General features: G+C 34.6%; 1 pseudogene; it reads right to left on the reverse strand.

The window, feature by feature from the left end:
* Nucleotides 1-679: 679 nt before the first annotated feature.
* Nucleotides 680-5591, reverse strand: LOC143547761 (arabinosyltransferase XEG113-like; annotated as a pseudogene).
* Nucleotides 5592-23822: the final 18231 nt, after the last annotated feature.

The following is a 23822-nucleotide window of genomic DNA, read 5'->3' on the forward strand; positions in this document are numbered from 1 at the left end:
CAAGTAAGTAGAGGTGCACAAGATAATCCGGCACGCGGTGATTTGGGTTCACAAGTAACTCTATCCGGTTCTGCGCCCAACCTTACCTGTAGGGTATTAATGGGGTATATATTTTGGCTTAAGAACCTAACCATGTAACCGGCTATCTCAATGTCGATTCTATACCCAGTTTTTCCCAATACACATTTTGTACCCGACCCGAAACCGGTTATTACCATTGGGGACGAATCCTAGGCGGGTTTTTTTTGTGTTTTTTTTTCTTTTAACCATTTTAGCCTTCATTTGTTGGTATAAATAGGCGGTGGTTGTTTTGGTTCAATCATAACACTCAAAACATTCTGTACTAACGCTTGAAACCACGCTATAAACGCCTTCAAAAACTCACTAAAACAGCTGCCGAAAGTGGGCAATCTTCCGTTGGTATTGGTTCTTCATCAAGCCATGGAATCGTGTTGGAAACTATTCCTACAACAAAAAACCAGGATATTTTAAGACACTTGTTGGATAAAATAATTTTACACTGAAAATGCTCACTCATTCGAACTTGTGTTTACAAAAGCTCAAAAATGACATAAAAGTAATTTACCTGATACTAAAGGATAACATACAAACATTAATCACAATGCCTGTTGATTTAAATCAGAGTTAAGACTATATAATGGATGTCACATAAATAAAATCACCAACGGGGATTATCATCTTCTATGGTTTTTGGAGGCAGAGGCTTCCAGTCAGGTTTTTCATCCCAATACATGTCATAATAAATGTGACCTGGAAGATTGTAATCGTGAGATCGACGCAACACCACATTCCGACATACATCTTCACTCGCTTCTTAAACTTTTCTTCCCTTGCCTTGTCAGTGAACCCCTGGAAAGCATCTTGCATCGACGAAAATTGGATAACTTTGACATCCTTAAATGACAATAACACCCTTTTCAACTGTTCAAATATTAACAAAAGTGGTCACTGGTCACAATGAGACTAAAATTTATAAAAGATAATCCATTATTCATCTCGCTTACCGTTTCTTCATTGCTATGCTTTGGAAATCTAAGTACTCGATTCGTGTTTGTAATATTTGATTGGCAATTTTCTGACCCTCCTTCAAATAATTGCACGTCAAGCCATGAATCCTTAACCTAAATGCGGAAAATTATGATTAAATTATAAAAAAATTACCATTATGCCCCTAAGTGAAGACAGATACCACACCTGTGCAGGCATCAACGGATTGTTAAAGAAAGAATACTCTCTTATACTGATTCCTGGCCCGAATTCCTCAATGGGCAATTCCTTTAACATTGTATCCACCTACAAACCAACATTGATATCTATTAACTAAATTCATCATATGTTAAAGTTGTATAACTTAAGTACCTCAAATACATGATCAAGAGGACATATGAACGGTTGCCTTGTCATCGACCCTATAATAACTCCAGGATGAAAATACCATAATTTATCCAATCTACACCACACTGGAGGCATAACCTAAAACATGCAAATTATTAGAGACTTAACATTATAACAAAAGTCAAAAAAGCATTAAAAAATGTATGTGATTTAACATACCAATGTACGGTTTAAAACTAATGATATCGCAAGTGCGGTCCTTATTTGCTTTATCTGCATTTCAGTCACGTAAATTAGTTCGCAATCTGCTAAAAATTTGAAAGATGCAAGAAGAAAGAGGTAAATATTTGTATAAGCTTACTTGATAATTAACAAGAGCGAAATGCGTCTGAATATTATGTTCCCCATCGAGTAATAAACTTTTTGGAATAGACGGCTTGAATGTCAAGAAACCTCCTGGTGAATCATAATATTTTGGTGGATCGTAGAACACCATAGCTTCACGCAACCTATGACGTTTACCTTATGTTCCCGCAAATTGAAATGTGGTATGCACAGCGTACGGCTCCAATCTTAGTTGTTGATGCATTGCCTAAAAATGCAGTCAAATTATAACTTAAAAGTACGCAACAACGACAACAACAATAATACTAATAATAGTTCATACCTGATTACCTGAACAAAATAAGTATGACCACTACAAAATATACCAGCAGGCAGCAAACCGAGCTTTAAGGTTCCATCATATGCATAAACGAGTCCACTTTCATTATCAACCAATGGACCCAATTGATTACGCACAAGTTCATTAAAACCGTTCTTGTCCCATATATTGACATTGGCTAAAAGCATTTTTTTCCATTCTTTTGCCAAATTTTTAGCGGAGTCCGTTGGCCGCCAATGAAAAATTCCTACATTATATGCACCTTCAACTGTCCACTCCAAAAATATATAACCATTGATCAGTTTAACAAACTGTATTATATTAAATATGTAACATATCAATCAATCAATCAATCATGCCCAGTAAAATCCCACCGACAGCAAAGCTATAAGTAGGGTCTGGGGAGGGTGGGATGTAGGCACACCGTACCTCTATCCAAAGGAATAAAGAGGTGGCTTCCAGAGAGACCCTCGGCTCTAAGTATATGTGTATGAAGCAAAATAAAGGGAATCAAAATTTAACAGTTATATAAAAACTACTACTAATTATAGTAATATTAATAATAAGATCATAGTTTAACAGCTATATAAAAGCTAATAATAATTATAATAATAATGATAATATATGTAAGGGAAATACCATTATGGTATGTGATCTAAATAAGTTAAGTCTAAGCCCTAAGGTATTCAATTCTCTCTAAAAATCCTTAACTTTAATTCTACTTCTCCACGAATTCCTATCCTCAACCATGTCCTCGGAGAGGTTTAGGTCTATCAAATCATGCCTAATCCTCTCATCCCAAGTCAATTTCGGTCGTCCTCTACCCTTCCTCCCCTCTATAGTAATGTTTTCTATGGATCTAACAGGATTCGTCGCCTGTCTTCTCTTTACATGTCCAAACCATCTCAATCTCCACTCTCTTATCTTGTCTGCTATGTTCGCCACCCCTAATCTCTCGCGAAACACAACATTTCTTATTTGGTCTAGCCTTGTGTGCCTACACATCCAACGTAGCATTCTCATTTCTGCTACCTCCATCTTCCGCACTTGAGCCTTCTTGATGGCCCAACAATCTGTTCCATATAGCATTGCAGGTCTAACTGCCACCCTATAGAATTTTCCCTTTAGTTTAGTCGGGAAACTCTTGTCGCACAATATACCTGTGGCTGCTTTCCATCTACACCATCCTACCTGAACTCGGTGGGTCACATCACTGTCTAATTCCCCATCGCTTTGTACAAATGATCCTAAATATTTGAACTTCGTTACCTGCGGGACCACCTGCCCTTCAATTGTGATCTGTGCGTCTTCATTGTCGTTTATCCCACCAAAATCACAGTGTAGGTACTCCGTCTTAGATCGGCTAATCTTTAAACCTTTTGTCTCTAAGGTTGTTCGCCACTCCTCAAGCCTCATGTTTAGATCTTGTTTTTTCTCAGCAAGTAACACAATATCGTCTGCGAACATCATGCACCACGGGAGAGTCCCCTGAATCGACCTTGACAACTCATCCAAGACTACTGCAAAAAGAAACGGGCTCAACGCTGACCCCTGGTGAAGACCTACCTCTACAGGAAAAAAAATCAGTATCCCCCACTGGCGCACGGACACTTGTTTCACTCCTGGTATACATATCCATAATTATCTCTATGTATTTCCTGGGCACACTTCTACCCTCCAAGCACTCCGAGAGCACCTGTCGTGGCACACTGTCGTAGGCCTTTTCTAGGTCAATAAACACCATATATAGATCACGCTTCTTCTCCCTATACTTTTCCATTAATCTTCTTATAAGGTGTATTGCCTCTGTGGTGGAACGCCCCGGCATGAAGCCAAATTGGTTGACCGTAACCTGAGTTTCTCGTCTAAGTCTAACCTCAATCACTCTTTCCCATAGCTTCATAGTATGACTTAGTAGTTTGATTCCTCGGTAGTCAGTTTGTAGTATGACTTATACTACAAATTTCACCTTCTTTCCAGTTATCTAAACGGTCATCAGTTACCGTCGGTGTAACTTGATCAGACGATGTTAATACATCTGCTTCAGGATACCGTGCAAGATATGGAAGTGGATTCTGTTATAACTACTTCAGGATACCGTGCAAGATATGGAAGTGGATTCTGTTATAACTACAATTTTTAAAGAAAGTTTTGTGGCTAAATTATTAATAAAGGAACTAAGGAAGTTACCTTTAACCAAACCATATCAGTGTCACACATGAGTAACTCAAAATCGAATGATAGCATTAAATCAATAAGAACCACTCTTTCCCGCCCCATTTTATGAAAACTCGGTGAACCCCAACCGACATCTATCGTGCTCATTTGACTCCCTATATCAAATACCGGTACACCCTTCCAATACAAAGCCTCCAATAGTTTTGTGTCCATTGCACCTAAAAAAACCGTTTTTGCATTCTTAAACCCCTAAGAAAACGTTTAAAAAGTTCAAAAACTTTGTTTAACTAACTAACTAACCGACAATAAGATTCTCAATCCCCAAATCGGTCAAGTGCTTCACCCATATGACGATAAAGTCCATGAAAGCATAGTTACCAAATGTTGCTATAATAACATTATCTTTCACTCTTTCTTGTACCATTTCTTTAGTTAACCGAAATGTTTCCAATGGGGGCATGTTTGAACCTGTCGGGGGCGCTTCCCAAAGCGGTGTAAATTTCCGAGTTGTTAGTGAATTAAGTGTTTGATATGGGGAAGAAGGTGTCACATCTATCATTACACAAACAATGAATAAAATGTTACAAACTTAACCAAACAATCATAACCAAAGTGTGGTTCATTAAAACAAATCAGCCCCAAAACAAACATAAATATGATCAAAATGCGTAATTGAACATGATTTAGAGATCGAACAAGCCAGAGGTTTTGAACCGAAAAAACCGAATCGAAACAAAAACTGATGGTTTGGTTTTATGTTTTTGTAAATACTGGACTTACGGTTCGATTTTGGTTTTACATGTAATAAGAACCAAAAAATCCAAACTGAACCGAATTTATGAATTTTCATTAGTTTTTATTCTAAGTAAACTATAAGAACTTAATAAATATGCAACTTAAATATTTTAGCCCAAATGATAATAATTAATTAGTTATAAATGATTTAGGCCCAAATTCATTATTTTTGGATGCATATATTTTTAAACCAAATATATTCAAGCACAAATGCAAAACTGGACGATTTTCAAATACTTAAAAACCAAAGTTTCGGTTTTAGCCAAAAACTGAACCATGCACATCCAAAGAGCTATTGAAGGCTATAAGTCAAGCCTAAGTAGTTGACTTTAGATCACAATTCAAAAAACAATAAAACGAAGACAGGTTTACGAAAATGCATATATAATATATTTAAAAATAATTAAAAGGAAATAAGAAAGATACGTTGAGATAGGTTCCAAAAGACAACATAAACAGCAGAGAACACACTTCCTGTCAACACTATCGTCAACAACAAGAACAATGGGTTCGAGTTGGTCACTTGTTTAATTGGGTTTTTCCAACTCATTTCTTGATTATCATTGGTTGTCTATAAACCTTAAATCCTGGGTCTGTTTGAATTGAATCTGAATCTGATTTTGGACTGGCATTTGGGTTTTGTGTATCATGTGTAGTGTAGAGGAATTTGAATTCTTTACTACACATTTGTGGATAGTTTATTATTTTTCTAAAAGAATTTTGATAGGAGTACTTTTAAGTAGGCCTGTAACGAAAAACTGTTCGTGAATTGTTTGATGGGAAGTTCATTTATGTTCGTTTATTTAATATACGAACGGACATGAACAAAAAGTTTGTGTTCGTTTAATTAAACGAACGAACATGAACACATGTTCTGTTCGTTCATTTATGTTCATGAACGTTCGTTTATGTTTGTTTATTTATGTTCGTTTTATTCTGTTTATTTATGTTTGTTTATGTATTAATAAGAAATAATTAAATATTATTTGGATGAGTTATCTACTTAAAGTTTTATATTTGTTAATATATGTTCATTTAAGTGTTTTCATTTATGTTTGTTTGTATTCATTTATCTTTGTTCAGTTATATTCGTTTAGATTTTAAACAAACGAACGTAAATGAACACAGATGTCCATTTTTTAAATAAACGAACGTGAACATAAATATTTGTCTATTAAGTGTTCGTGTTCGTTTAAAATTAAATGAACGAACACGAACATGCCCTTGTTCGTGTTCGTTCAATTCGCTTACATAATTTCATTATTCACATTGATGAATAAATCGGTCTTAAATTTTAGGCCCTGCCGATTTCGTTTGTGTTCGTGAACACATTAATTTTCTTAATGAACGAAAACGGACATAAAATCTCGTTCGTAAGTGTTCGTGAACATGTTATTTCCTTAACGAACAAACACGAACAAGGCCTTGTTCGTGTTTGTTTGGTTCGTTTACAGCCCTACTTTTAAGTAATGATCTCTGGTTAGGTTCAAGTGGTTAAGCTGAAATATTAGAAGACTTCAATTTAATAAGGGTGATGTTTTGAATTCAAGTCATGGTCGTGTAAAAAAAATAAGTCTTGTTTAATCATAATTATCTAAGATTATAAATAATTTTAAAGAAAGGATTATAGACCATTAATTATTTTAGCAGTAAGTTTTGGTCGCTAACTCAATGGATTACTATTGTGTTCTTCTCCATACGAATGTCATGTTGGTACGAGTGAAGACGAAGACCCCGTTTGGATGTTATTAGACGACCTCCAAAGCTTTATTCTTAGTTGTGTGTGGCTAATGTGCTCACCGCATGTGGGGCATACAATGTTGATCCCTGGATGCACTTGATAGTCTTTGTTAGCTACATAGCCTACATGCGCATAATTTGTCACATATCAAATAATTAAATATTAGTGAGGACGAGGTTACAGCGTTACAAAGTTTTCGTTAAATATTATTCTTTTTTATAAAATTTAGAAGAGGCTGAAGCGTTATAAAGAGAATCTAGTTGGGCTACAAAAAGTCTCAACAAGTAGCCCAAAAGCCCATAATCTTTCTAAAACAAAACTACACGATAAAATAGTTTATTACTCCGTAATAAACAACCAAACAATAACGACAAAGATAAGTAGCAGCCAGCAAGAAAATAAATATGAGTTTACACATCAAAGAAGCCAAAAGTTTATACATCAAAACACCCAAAAGATGCATCCGATTGTCAGACTAGGGCCACTAGGCCTCGCGAGTTAGTTCTAGCAAGGACTGCTTACACTTGTCTAATGTCGTTTTTAGCTTACTTAACACTCAAGTAAAATTGTCCACAATTTCTTGATGCGCAAATCCAAAATCTATACAAAAAAGTCACGTTAGTTGAAATTACACAAACAATATGAAGAAATTTGGTAGATTATTCTTGTTTGTCTTGCATATCGTATCTATTATCTGCACATAACATGGGTATCACAAAAAAAGATAATCTCCTTGCATTTGGATACCTCTCCATAGTTGAGCAGGTGGATGCGTTCATTGATCATCACCGGTAGCATCCAATCACCGCGCTCTTTAAAATATTTTCATACCAGCTTAATTGGAAAATTAAATATATAGCAAATGATACCCCTTTGCGTTCACCACCACTATCACATTTAAGAAAAACTTTGATCATGTTCCTATTATATTTTTCTTTTGACTGTTGGGTGACTACAACTTAACCAACGTTTCGTGAAGTTTTACACCAAATTCATCAAGTCATTAAGAGACATAAACACCTAAAACAAAATTTTTTTTGTTAATAATAGTAGGGTAGATAGTACTAGAAATATGTGTCATGAAAATATTGAAACGTTGAGAGAATTGACGAGGAAATGAAGAGTGCGCACAGTCCTTTATATAGCATAATTTTTTCGCGCGTTTATAAAAAACCTTATCTAACTAGAAAATATAATCCAACACGCGTTTCAAAGTAGGCATATAGGCCGTAGTATACAATACGAGTTGTATGAGTGGAAGGGCACAATGATCGTAGCAAACAATGCAGGTTGTATATGTCTGATGAATTAACTGATGTGACAATTAAAGACAAAGACCAATATAAATTGATGTCTAAAAAATAGAGAAGTGTGTACAATATCATAACCCAACATTTAATTTTAAAAAGTCAGCATTTGAAGTTGACTTAAAAATCCATAAAAGAAAAATTATTATTTAGTTAGGGGCAATGTTATAAAAGTGATAACATCGAACAGGTAGATCATGCGAGCCGGTTCCAAGGAATAGTGGGTTACCAGTACATGGGATGCCATAACTAAACTTGACTTTTCACTATTTAATCTTGAACTTCATCATATTTTAAAGGCGTCATCGGTAATGGGCTGAAAATCTGGTTTTGGCTTGATACTTGGATCGACTCTACATCGTTGAAATCAAAATTCTCATTATTGTTTGCATTTGTTAGAAACAAAGAATATACCGTGGCGCAATGCTTCGAGAGGATTGGTGACACAATCATATGAAATTAGGCATGGGTGCGGTTACCACAGTTGGTTGAGGCCAACTCAATGAATGCAACTAACTAATTGGGCGTCTAAATATATTAGACGACGAAGATAAGTGGATCTAGAAAGCAAACCACTATGAGTGGATAAATGGGTGCCCAAAATGGTAAATGTATTTTGTTGGAAAGCTAGACTTGAAAGAATTGCATATCGTACGACTCTTTATTAAGATGAAATATACCTGTGAATACAACTATTTGTCCTTGGTGTTTGGATTTCTGACTTCGTGTGAAAAGGCGGATTTTGGTATGGTCAAGCGTATCAATAGGTGATGCCTTGGATATTCACAAACATATCAATTGAAGTGGTGTGCAAAAACAGTTGATAAAAGCAATTTCTCATATTAGTATATAGAGTTCGTGGAAAGTACGGAATAACACAATCGTTAAGAAGTTACATATTAGCCCGAAGAACATTGCGGAGAATTTAAAGTACTAAGCTTCCTTTGTATTGTGTTACGATCAAAGAACTTTTAAGTTAATTGGGATTAATAAAGGGAATTTGAAAAACTAAAGGTAAAATAAAGGTGCGTGCAAATTAATACATCATCCCACTATATGTTATTAAGGGAAAATTTTAAAATTACCGGTAAGAGAAGAGAGATTCTAAAAATGATCCACCCCTATGTCAATTTCTAAAGAAAGATCCTTCCTAATCTCATCTTTACATCAAGATTCACCGTCCAACCAAAACATGACACACGACCGCAAAGATTGATCTCAAATCTCACCTTGACGATGAAATTTGATGCCACATGTCAGGTTCTTGATGAACGGTGAATCGCATCGCCACGATTGGATTGAGATGGGTTATTTCTGAAATTAAACATGTCAATATGAGAATCCCTCTAATTTGACGGGTCATTTTTGAAATTTTCTCAATTGTCATTTTTGAAATTAATCAGTATATATTCAAAACATGTGCAGATTAATTAGTCAAATCACGTCTTAATTTGACAGACCATGCAGTACTGGAATTCTTTAATTATCCAATAAATAAAAGTGATTAAACTGAAAACATCAACTTCAAGTATTTATAATCAACTTTGTACTTTTATGATTTATCTCGTTCTGACTTTTCCTTTGAATATGGTATTTGTCATGTAACATATAATATTTTTACTTAAGATACCTTAGGTTATTATCTTATATTATCTTATGCAGTATGCACTTTTAACATCATTAAAGTTATTTTGTTCGTTGTGAGATCTATAATATGTTTAGTACCGTGCATATGGTTTTGGGCCGATATGCGATAATTACAATACTAAGAATGATTTTTAAGTCCTATACATAACAGTTTTTTAAGCCACAACACCCAATTCAAATTAACTATATTAGAACAAGACAAAAAAAAAGAATAAGAAAAGAGATCGATACAGTCGAAACAGAAAGACTGTTGAATCTGTATTTGAACAAAAAAATCTTCTTATTCCAGGCTCTCCAAATAACCCACCAAACCATAAAACAATTGTCTCAACCACAAGTTTTTTCTTCTTCACCCATAGTCCCATCAAGTTGAATCCAACCAATTGATTATACATTTAGGCCCCATGTTAGGAGGAAACTAAACTTCGAGCCACTGACTAATCAAGATCCAAATCTTTGAAGCAATAAGACACCCACCAAACACATCATTCAAAGTCTCCATCAAATTCGAATACGTCGGGTGTAAGGAGGAAGAGATATCTCCATCGATCCAAAAGCACTCGCCAACTCATGATATTAATTTTCCTAAAAACATATATTTTAAAGTTGCGTAATTATTTAACTACGTGCGTATTTGAGATAAAGATCTTCGTGCAATTCACACACTAATCCCTTTTTGTACGTTAACTCAACACCCCCCCCCCCCCAACCACCACCGCCACCACCACCACCACTACATAGGTAGGTATTAACTGCGGAAAATTTCGATCACAAATTTTGCTATGAATTAGCCATTGACACATTTTGCTATGATTTAGCTACGCATATCCCATTGTAAAAAAATGCATAGCAAACTTGCGAAATAAGTATAATAAAAATGACTTAATTAAATCGATAGCAAAATTATGAAAATGAATTTTTAAAAATTCATAAGAAAAAGTTTAGCAGAATACCGTAGCAAACTTGAAAATATAAAAAAAAAATACTAAAAAGGCATTAACTGTATAATAATTTAGTGAAATCCATTACAAAATCCGTAGCTAATTCGAAAAATAGCATATTTAAAAAATAATTAAATAAAATGTGTAGCAACTTTTGTAGCAAAATTAAGAAATAGTTATGTCAAAAGTAATATAATACTCTGTAGGAAAACCAACAACAATATCAAAAGTCAAACTTTTTAAAAAAATAAGTGTAATAAATTATGTCCAGAGCCGATCCAAGTCAAATATCTTGGTATTACACACATCTTTGTATCATTAACCTTTGTTTAAAATATGTGGGTTCATTTCAAAATCGAAGGTTCTAAAATCATAGTTCATTTCAAAACTAAAATCCAGTTTTATACATCAAGTCCAAAATCGAAAATCCAATCGGCCTAATCGTTTGAATAGCTACCCTAATCACACGTCAAGAATTCATAATGATGAAATGAATTCACAGTGATGAAATGGTATTTGCTGCTAGCGTTGCCAAAGTTGGTCATTTGAGCCGTGGAGTCGGCGTGGACTTAGATCTCAAATGAGTCCCGAAACGCTTTTATACAACTCGGTCAATACTACTCGGATCTCACGATCTCCCTTTACCTCAAATTTTTAATTCTAATTTAACAATTATTGTGTGTCTAGACCAAGAAATTTCACGACATCTTTACTTGTATCATCAAAAATTGCGTCATCACTACTACATGACTAAGACAAGCTAGATGATGAAATTCTAAAAAGATCCATTAAATGGTGTTGGTAGAATAAAATTGTAAAGAGAAGAGGGGATGATTTTTTTGGTATGAAAAGTGGTAAAAGGTTAATTTATTTAGATTTATATTAAATAAAAATTTGTATATAAAAGAAAAAAAAATTGAGCATTGTCAACGGATATATCCACTGAGGGTTGGGATGATCGGCATGGCTAACCCGATCGGGATGGTTTTGGGTCAGTACCGAAGGGTGGTGGTCCTGAGGCCAAGCGGAACCTATCCTGAGGCCACTCCGTCTTCCCTAACAAATAGTTATAATGTTCAAAATATGTATTTTTACATGCTATATATTGGTACCGCAATCTTATATAAATATAGAAGAAAAAAAATATCAAATTGATAACTGACATACGAGATTGAGAGCAAATGTCTCCAAAATTTAGTTTGAGACAATGTGGAACAACTGAGTTATTATTATAATTATTTCCTGAAACAAATGTTTAACATGGGTGCTATTCGGGTCTTTTTATCGGTCCGGTTTTTAGGTTTTCAATGGGAGAAATATAACCTGAAAATTGTGCCATTCTAGATTCGGGTTTTACGATTATGATTTTTGGGTTTATTGGTTATATGGGTCAGGTTAGAACATGTTGGTTTATTTTAGTTTTTGCGGTTAAAATAACAAAACTTTGTTAAAGTAACAAAATCATACTCACATAGTCACATATTTTGGTAAAAGAGAATAATAAATTAAACGCATGGATTGGCTAATTTATGACACATGCTGCTGAGTGCAGACCCGGGGTCGGCTCCGAGATCGCAAAAAACTTTTTGGGTCGAAGGCGAAAACTTTTGGGGTCGAAGGCGAAAATCTTTCTAGGCCTTAGGTACAAGGAGTATTTTATTGGAACCATTTAATTTTTATATATGATTACTTAGTTATAATTTGGATTGTGTAAAAAACTTTTGTATAAAGATAGGATTAAACATGTTTCAAATGAGGGATTAAATATGTTTCAAATGAGACTACAATCCATAACCTTTTAGTTGAGAGTAATACCTCTTTGTCACTAGACCAAACTAGTGGTTATATAATTAAGTTTAAACACTAAATATATATATTGTTTTAATAAAAATACATTTAATTTAAAAAAAAAATTCAGCCTAGCGGGATATCGGGCCTGTAGCCGTCGACCACCCTGCCACACCTTATGACCGGCCTTGTGCACACCATAAAATCAAAATTGTCATCATAAACACCTCTTGAAACATGAAAAGCCACAAAAATAAAGTAACATATGATGCTCGTACTTTCATAGTGCCATGATCAAAACTTAATTAAACACCTTGCGTGGACCCTTCTTTCTTATAGTACCTTAGAGCATCCGCAACCCCTTTTGAAGGGTTTGTGGAAAGGACTGACGGACGGGAGGGTTGGGCATGCGTTGTGGCTCAAATTCACGAACCAAAGTCCTTCCCAGCAAGCTTGATGAAGGACTCCACACACACATATATAATTTTAATAATTTTTAATGGGTTTGTGAAGATTTGGTGTTGAAGTAACAGTTTTGAGTAAAGTTTGTAATATGAGGTGACGGTTTATGAAGTTCTAGCATTGTTGATGTTCTTAATTTTTATTTAATAGGAAACCAACAAAACTAACTTGTTTGTTTTAATGTGGGATGCATAAATTGTCTTCATTTATAACATCAAGTAATTTCAGTTTATCGGTAATAGTCGCATGGATTGTATTATACGTATAACACCATAACATAATTAGATACATACCCACACACACAAAAAAAAGGATTTGAATTCAATAGTTCCTCGGGTTAATTGGGATAACCTGAAATGACAAAAACTTATCCAATAACCACAGAAATAGCGTAATCGGGTTCAGGTTATACACATTCTCAGGTTCGGTTATACACTGATACGGTTGGACTGTCTTTGGGCCGAGCCCATTCAAGTCGGGTACGGTTTTTTGGTTCGGGTGATGATGGGCCTGATGTTACTAGACGATTTATAGACTATAGTTTTTACTAATTGTCTAATTGTATACTTACATATATAAATTGACAACAAAAAAATAAATAATACTCCGTATGATTGCTAATCATAGGTTATGATAAGACAAAAGACTGAAGAGTGGATTAGAGCATTCACATCCCATTTCATATATTTTTTCTATAATTTAGCTAAAAAACATCATTTCATAAATTTATCAATTATTTTTCAAAATTCTTCCACATTCTATTCCCTATTCATATCCATAAATTAATTCTTTATTATTTTTTTCTTTTTTGTCTTATTATATAGTAAATGGTGATTGGGAGATATGTGATATATTATATGGTATGGATAAAAAATGAGTCCCTATATTTAGGGATTTACTTTAGTTGTCATATAACTCATCCATATAATAGGGAATGGATTGGAGATGTGATTTTGATGGTTTTTTTAAAATTTACCCTATATTATATGAGTTTGACAACTTTAGAGAATGGGTTAAGAATGCTCTTATACAACTATAATAATTACACAATTTAATTCTAAGCTTAGTAGGTGTATGTTAGGGAACAAACCCAATTGGCATTTTAACTATTTCCCTTTTGACTTAACTTTTATTTATTAAAATTTAGTGCTGATAAAGACATGCGTCTATGAAAGTATAAAACTGCCAAGGGGTATTCTTTAGAGCACATGGACTCGTAACATAAATTCCTCATTCCGTATTTGTTCCCGGTTCTAGTGGGTCCATTTTTTCCGACTTCTCCACCTTTCTTTTTGTCATTTCCTAATTTCTTCATGGAAACCAGGATACACTTCACGAATTTATGTGAAAAACCATCCGGGAAAACCCGGGGATGGTGTTCCCCACCTGGGGTCGGCTGGGGAAACCTATTTCATGAGTTTTCATGATTGCCACTTTGTCTCCTCTAAGTTTAAAATTTAGTATTTTGATATAAAATATGTCTATCTCCAAAACAAAAACTTAATTAAAATATGGACGGATCGGATCTATATTCAAATAAGCAATAATTTTAGTCACACGTTTTTGTTAACCAAGTAAATAAATGAATTGATAAAAATATTGAGAATGTAACTAAAAAAGCCTCTTATAAGTTAAAAGTTTTCTAAAATTGACTATATTTCGTATATTTGATCAAACTAACTTTACATCTTAAAATAGTTCAATTATGTTACGAGTTCAAATATGTTTTATTTTTATTTATTTTCTAGATGGTATGAAAATTGAAAATATGAATTAGTTACCACCCAAAGTTTTGAAAATATTATTAAACTTGATTATCAAGGTTGAAAGATTCGCATGCCTAAACTTGATAGTAAGTAACATCAACTAGAAAAGCTTCGTTGGCAAAATATTGATGAGAGTCGATGATAACTAACCACGACGGTAGATAAGTGACATCTTGATGATAACTAACCACAAAGCTAGAAAAGCTTAACTTAGTGAAATATTATGAAAGTTTGGTGACAAGTAGCCACATCTATAGATAGCTTAGTTGGTTAATATAGAGGAGAGTTTTATGATAAGTAACCGCAAAGGTTGATACACTTAACTAGCGAATAATGATGAAGTTAGATAATAATTAACTACAAAGCTTGATGAGCTAAGTTGGCAATATGTTGATGAAAGTTTTATCTTAAGTAACCACAAGGCTAATTAGAGACGTTTAAAGGGTGAAATACTTGGTAATTGTAATTAAGTAGCACATGAGAGCATAAATTTATATGTGAATTTATTTTTGTATGATTCTAAATCATTTAGAACTGTTATTGGAATCTCTTAAATGCAAATTAGTTTCTTATAAATGAATTTGATAAGTCTTTCATCATAAAGTCAAAGTATAAAGAAATGGTTTCAGGTTGATGTCGTTACATTCTATTTTTTTATTAAAAACCATGATCGGTATGACTAATAGTTTATGCCACTATCCGCCACTAACCCTTTGACATTTGGTCATGTCACTACCCCCAAGACCAACCCTTTGACCTACGTCATGTTTTCTCTTCGACTTGTGTTAATGTTGTATCTTCCTCTACCACTGAACCCGAAACAGATATAGTGAAATCGACAAACCGTAACTGATGATGTCATCTCTATGAATCATCAAGCGATTAAAAAAACACTATTTTTTAGGTTGTTTGGAAATTGTGATTGGATTTGAGGATATAATATTGAAAATCAATGTGGCCCGGTACATATTTGTAATGACGGGAACACAATTAGTAGAAACATCATGAGAGCGAGATGGGATTGATACTGACCGTATTGGTAGGAAAATCATTCCGCGAGACACGATAAAAAATTCATGTCAAGAGGCGTATTGACTTTTAGGTTTGACCCATTTATTATTGTTATTATACTATTTTTATCACCAATATTATACAATTATTATATTATGATTATATATTATTGTAATTTTTTGGTTTGTCAATGTTTTCGTTTGAATTTAAGAAAACATGCATATTTACACGACTCGATTGGTGAAGGAACACTCGATTTTAAAACTTGAAACTATGTAATCTACACTAATAAAATACAAACGCATATAATTAATTTGTAGATACAAGTTAGAGAAATGAGTGAAAGTTGGTATATTCTCGTATGCGAATTCTTGGATAGTTACCTCATAGGCTCATGCATGTTATGCAACTCAACTAAAAGAAAAGGTTAAAGCGTGTTATCTTGCTTGACATCATTATAATAATGTTATATTATAATAATATTAGTATAAAAAATACGATAGAAAAGTTATTTTTGGAGTGGCTTCCAGCCCACAAAAAAAAAAAGAAAGAAAAAGGAAAAGAAATATATCATTTACCTGAAGTGTGGGGCATATGAAATATTGTCAAATCTCTTTTAATCACCCATCCCATCACTCCACTCGTTTGTCTTATCAATCCAATTTATTCTGCTTTATATATTTTCATGTTTTTCCTTGCATATATTTTCTCTTTTTCCTTTCTTTTTTTATAATTGTTTGGAATCATTCTCAATATCCATGTGATTTTAAGACTGCATGTCAAGCGTCCATACTATTTTGCCACTTCAGACTGACTTTTAAAAATACACTATCGAAGAGAAAATTTAGCCTTAACCATCATCTTTATACTATTAAACCTAAAGGCCAACAAAAAAAAATCGATTGTGAGATATTGTTTGTACCTTATCATATAAATTTCACATACATATATTATTACACGACAAATAAAAATGAAATCTTTAATTTTTTAATAAATTATTTATATTTTTAAAAACTTCATATTTGTTGCATACATATCTACAAGTGATAATACACATCAAAAACCATCAAACTAAACTTATCATGTTTTTATTGCATACTAATACACTATTTAACCATCAGTCAGATGTCTGAGCGATGCAACAAAAAACAATACGTAAAGGTTGTTAGCAAGCAGACCTCGTCCGCGTGCTTCACCCCACAATGGTGAGGAAGAGTTTTGGGTTTGTTCGTTTGATACCACATGGAAGTGTTCTACTAGCTAGATCAAGTTCATTGAGAAATTTTAAGTTTGACATATTGTTTTAATTTAAAATTGGTGGTCAATTAATAATGTAAATTGACAAATAATTACAAAAGTAAACAACCAATCAATGCATGAATTGATGATTCACATACTAAATAAAATCTTAAATCAATTTGAGATTCATATTCAATAAATTTTTTGAATATTTTCATACACAGTGGCCAAAATGCCAGAAAGGCTCTTGTTGAGTTTCGACACGAGTGGTACAATTGCTAAAGACAAACATTTCACAGTTTTGGTGTGGTTGAAACTTGAAATATGGTTTTGGTGTCCGGTGATAATTGCTAGGGTGTGTGTATCATCCTCAAGCTCCTCCTTTGTTTGCTTATCATTTATATGAATCATTGGGTTAACGTTCATAGTAAATTATGTTGGTTGTTAATGCTTTAAATTACTAAAGTAGGCTTTTTATAAACTTTCTAATATTATAAAGGGAACTTTAGAAGATGACCTAAATTTTCATTACGACTAAATGTTTATATAATAAATTCACCAATAAATGAAAAGGTTTAAAATCAACCTTTTTATCATTAAAAAAAATTAGAAAACAAATTCTTAAAAAAGAAAAAAAATAATGCTAGTTTAATTATCACACAATACCTTCTTCTTTCAATTATAATATTTTTATCATTTACTAACCTATATATGTATAGATTATGTACGTGCATGTATATTTTTTTTGCAATCCATGTATATCACATGTGTAATTGTGTATGTATGTCATTGGAGGTGTTCTAATGGCAGATTCGGATATAACCTTTTGAGAATAATCTTAAAGGTACGCAAAAGTGGCCAACTTCTAGACATCTTAATATACCTAAAGGTAGTAACATGCTTACGTACGCAAATGGTTCATATGCATATAAACCATCCACAAACAACAATTCACTCAACCACCGTTAATATGTGCTATATTATAAATAGAGGAGACTGTCTTTTTTAAACTTCAGAGGTATCAAGTTTAATGCTTTATATATCTATAAATTGCTAACGCATAAGGTTACTATATTAACGGGCAAAATAGTCTTTTATGTATATATTTACAATTTTAGCCCCGTATATGTATATAAATACTAACTTATGATTTTAATTTGAAACCAACCGACCAAAAGTTAAAAAAAAATCAACTATGAAATCAAACATATGACCAGTTTAAACGGTTTCAAATCAAACCATGAATGCCTATAACTGTTACGTGGTTACCAACGTATGCATTCTCTACCACATAGTGTAGGCACCCATCTAGTGTGTGTCTATATATATTAATTTTATATAAAAGCTTAATATTTTCTTAACAAATCACTTATTACAAATCACTTATTAGATACTTATTAAATTGATATTGAAAAAAGCTAACGGGGTTCCCGATCATCACTCGTTCCTCCGGTGTGGTGTTCTAGTGAGCATGAGTCCTATGTACATGGTCACTTCTCCTCAGGGGCGCAACTATGAGGGGTCTGGGGTGGCACCGGTCACTGCCGTTTTCTCTTTGTTAGTAGGGTATGTTTCGCGATTTTTCTCGAAATGTTTTCTAGGTATTAAGCGCGGTCACCCCAATGTATTTTTCCAAAATGCTACCGGTCACCACTAATATTTTTTAAATATAATACCCCATCGTTTGATTTTTTTTATAAAACCTCGCAGTTTTTATAAACAAAAATTATAAAATAGTAATCAAATAATAAAACTTTGTTTTTTGTAAAACTCAAAATTGAGGGGGCTATTTGTAAAATTAAAACTTGTTTAAACAAAACAAAAAAGAACGGAATTATAATTTGTTAGGGTTTGGATTTTGAAAATAACTCATTACCTCTTATTCCGTTTGCCATCCGTTGTTCCCTGCCCCTGTTGTTCCTACCGGAGACTGACCACCACTGCCATCTGCCATCCGCCGTCCACGCCAGGTCCACCGCCTACCGCCGGCGCTCAGCCTTGTCAACAAGATAATACTTCATCTTGTTGTTGTTGTTAAACATTGTATTGGATTTATATTGATTAGTTTCAAGGATTATAAAATTAAGGTTTATAATGATGGAATTGGGGAAATTGATCAACTAAGCATGTAATTGGTATTTTATGGTGAAATTTTACTTTAACTCACCCTATTGAATCTTCTTAATTAGGTAAATCATGAAAAAGCAAGAGATCATATATTATATTTTCAAAAAAAAAACGATGATGAACAAACAAGTAAACGACACAAAGCTTCAACTAGTGAGTCGGTTAATTCTGAAGCTCCACAACAACCACAATCAAATACTAATGAAGTGGATTTTAACAAAGTAAATCAACAAGAAAATCATGGTGATTCGGAAGCTCCACAACCACACTCAAATGCTAATGAGGTGGATCCTAACCAATTAGAAAGAGACCCGGCTAAACGAAAACAATTGTGGAAGCATCCGGTAAATTTAAGGGGAACAAGTAAGACGGGCTTATCTTTATTTAGGACCTTACCAAATACAACTTAAAGAATACAAAAACAATGGTCCAAAGGGACATACTTGTAGGTTACACAATATGCTTGATTCAAAATAATCCGGAATTGGCTAGAGTATTCTCCAACAACTCCAACAACACACTGTGCTTATTATTTTTTTTTTGTGTTATCTATTTAGTAATAAGCCAAGTGTGAGTCATGGTTATAATTCATTTACCCTTAAAGCATTTGACACATGGAATAAAGTTAATGGGAAAAATGTGCATTCTTTAGCAGCCTTAAAATTTCAAAACATAGAAATTGTTTGGTATTCGCCGAAAACTTGTTGAACCAAGAAGCACACACTAACACCTGAATTTTGAAACAAAATCAAGAGGAAATAGTGAAAAAACAATATGTGGTCAAGGTTATGATGGTGCTAGCAATATGAGAGTGGAATGGGGCGGATTACATGCATTTGTTCGTTATGAGTGTCCTTATGCGTATTACGTTCACTGCTTTACCTAGAGGTTAATTACTTGTTTGTTTTTCTCTTTTGTCTTTTGTTTGACTAGAATACTGATGCCTATTACGTATTTTTTGCTTTGATCATAAGTTACAACTTGCCTTGGTTTGTGCTTCAAGGGAAGTTATTCCAGTACACAAGTTCTTTAATAAACTAGTCTTCATATTAATGTGGTTTGTGCTTCTAGTAAGTGTCATGATGAGTTACAAAAGGGAAAGGCAGAAGAGATTAAAACGTTGTTGGAAATGGGTGAAATTAAATCGGGATCAGGACTGAATCAAGTTGGGACATTAAGAAGAGCTGGTGATACACGTTGGGGGTTCTCATTTTAGCTCCGTTTGTAGTTTGATTGACATGTTTGGTTCCACTCGAGCTGTTCTCCAAGGGATAATATAAAACTTATCTCATACTGCTTTTTCTCAACGTGGAGATGCTGATACAGCTGGCGATTACTTGGAATCATTTGACTTTGTGTTTATTTTTCACATTATAAAGGAAGTATTGGTAAAAATTGAAAAACTTTCTCAAGCATTACAAAAGAAATCCCAAGATATTCTTAATGCTACGGAGTTAGTTTCTTCAACAAAGGCTAATCTAAATGAATTTAGAAACAATGGATGTGAGTCTTTTCTTGCAAAAGTTACATTTTTTGTAACAAGTATCTAATACAAATGTCAGATATGAATGCTCCGTATACTTCTACTCGATATCGGCCTCGTAAAACAGATCTTCATGTTACATTTGAATATTATTACCGAGTAGATCTCTTTATACAATGGACAAACAACTAGAAGAGTTGAATAGTAGATTCGATGAGAACGCGATGGAGTTATTAACTCTTAGTTCTAGTTTAGTTTAAAAGAGAGTGATGTTGATAAGATTTGTCTTCTTGTCAAGAAGTATTACCCTGAAGATTTTACGGAGCAAGAAATTACTCTTTTACAATATCTATTGGAGAATTATAATTTTGAAATGTCCGAGAATACCAATTTAAGTGGTGTTTCAAGTATTTTTGAGTTATGCAAAAGTCTTGTGGAAACCCAGAAACGTGAGACGTACTATTTGGTTGATAGAGTGGTTCGACTAATCTTGACACTTCTAGTTTCTACTGCAACAAAGGGGGGGGGGGGGTAGCAATGAAAATATTCAAGAATCGCCTTCGCAATAAGATGTTAGATGAGTATCTCGCGAATATCTTGGTGGGTTACATAGAAAATGAAATTGCTGAAACATTTGATTCGGAATCTATAATTGAGGAATTCAAAAATCTTAAAGGTTGTCGAGTTGCTTTGTAAGTCTTCTTCTAAGGTACTCACCATTCCTCTCGGTTCTTGCATTATTATGAATATTTTAGGTTTTGTTGGTTAAAAAATAATCTAGTTTTTTTTTACTTTTATTGTAAGAACAATCTTTTGAATGAATGAAAAACTTTAGATACATAGATGTCATATTGTTTGTTCCGACCTGAACCACCTACACGAACCGAGTTGTCGACCCGAAAATTTTTGGGTCCGTGACTTCCGTCACCGCCGTGACGAAGCCCAAGATTTGCCACTGCTTCCCTTCTCATGCTCACTAGGGGTGCAAATGAGCCGAGCTACTCGAGATCGGTTCGTTAAAAAGCTTGTTCGAGCCGAGCTTTATCGAGCCTGAACTTAAGCCTAAAAATAAGCTCGTTTAATAAACGAGCCCGAGCCTGAGCTTTACTTATCAAGCTCGAGCCGGCTAGCGAGGCTAAACGAGTCTGCCATTTATATAAATTTTTTAAAAATATATATTTAATAATTAATAAATATAATGTTATGAAAAAACAAATAAAATAACTAAATAATATATATTCTTTTATACATAATATTATAATAGAAAAAAATATATAAAATAATTATAATTATATAAAAGTTAATTGATTAATAGTAAACGAGCCGAGCCCGAGCCGAGCTCGAGCTTCAAAGTCCATTCACGAGCCGAGCTAGAGCTTTGAAAATAGAGCTCGAAACGAGCCGAGCTCGAGCTCTGTGCAAATTAAACGAGCGGAGCTCGAGCCTAGTCGAGCTCGGGCTCGGCTTGACTCATCTGCACCCCTAATGCTGTGTTAGAAACCTTATGTAACTATCTTTCTCCTTCCCTTTAACAATGCCACTAAGGGGTGTTTGGGATTCCTTATTTCACCTCCTTATAACTTTTCTCATATAAGTTAATAAGTAACAACTTTGTAACTTATTAACTTATCCACTCACAATAACACATAATACCAAACACATTTTAACTTTTCCAAAGGTTAATAAGTCATAAATTGTTAAAATAAGCAATCCTAAACTCCCCCTAATTATCTTTTATTTACTATGTGTACGTGTATTATGCGTGTTTCTCAGCATTAAATAGGTTAAGTGCCCATATACATGTGTGTGTATATATATATATATATATATAGAGAGTCATGAGAGAGAGAGAGATTGAGATTGGTACTAAACCCGGTTTTACGACCCTAAATTTATTATGTTTGGCTTATTTTATTATATGGACTAATACAATGTTATTGGGCTGAGGGGGTTTTGTGGAGGTAACCCTAACTGGGCTAGGCCCATTAGGGTACCATGATGGTGGCCATGAGACTCTCTATATAAGGAGGTCTCCACCTCCTTATCAAAGGGTGATGCTCAATAAGAGCCACCACCACTTTTTTATGTCTGTAAACAAGAGATCTTCAGGATTTCTTAGCAGTCACCTCCACACCCCCGAAAAACCATTGCAGGTCTCAAGCAGCCGGAGAAGAAGATCAAGACGTGGTTCGTTCATCTCGAAAATCCGTGGAAACATCGTCATGGATCAGGTCAGATTCATTTCGTGCATCGACATTGGCGCCATCCGTGGGACGGCAACGAACTACCCTTCGATCTTCATCTCGGCTGTCAGATCTCTCCCAGGAAAAACCCAGATCTGGAAGTTTACAGAAAAAGGCTTCAAGGCTTGTTCTATTAAAGCTCAAAAAGATCCATAGATCTAAAAGAGGCTTCCAGATCTGTGCAAAAAGAAACGGCCTGATTCGAATGATCAGGTCTCCGGATCTGTGATGGTTTTAAATCTGCTCCAAGCTTCAGATCTATCTAGATCTGATTTACAGATCTAGATATAGATTACAGACCTGGATTTTAGGTTTAAAGTTGCAGATCTGACTCTAAAATTGCAGATCCAGAAATTACCAGACTTCCGCCGCCATGTACGCGCGCCCGCAGATTCTCACTCCGCAGCCGTGCATGTGCCGCCGCGGAAACCACCATCTGGGTTTTGCGCAAGAGACCTCCGCCATACACGCGCACTCACGAGTCACCACTCCATCGCCGTGCATGCGCGCATCAGGCCTCGCGCCAAACTTAAAGGTTGGGAATCCTCATAATATCCCATATGGCTACGCGCCAAACTTAAAGGTTGGGAATCCTCATAATATCCCATATGGCTACGCGCCAAACTTAAAGGTTGGGAGTCCTCATAATATCCCATATGGCTACGCGCCAAACTTAAAGGTTTGGAGTCCTCATAATATCCCATATGGCTACGCGCCAAACTTAAAGGTTGGGAATCCTCATAATATCCCATATGGCTACGCGCCAAACTTAAAGGTTGGGAATCCTTATAATATCCCATATGGCTACGCGCCAAACTTAAAGGTTGGGAATCCTCATAATATCGCATATGGCTACGCGCCATACTTAAAGGTTGGGAATCCTCATAAACCCATACGGCTTCGCGCCGAATACAAGACCGAACGCGGCTCCGCTCCGTTCAACATGCACACCGCCATGATGCTTGAGCGCAGTCGCATATCACATGCTCATGCACCACATATGCTCACGCATCACAGATGCTCACGCATATTACATATGCTTACGCATCACATGCTCTCACATCAGTCTACGCG

This window comes from Bidens hawaiensis, unplaced genomic scaffold (assembly GCF_021521415.1).
Source record: "Bidens hawaiensis isolate Kalapana, Puna unplaced genomic scaffold, B.hawaiensis_p1.1 tig00014826_1, whole genome shotgun sequence".
Lineage (NCBI taxonomy): Eukaryota > Viridiplantae > Streptophyta > Magnoliopsida > Asterales > Asteraceae > Bidens > Bidens hawaiensis.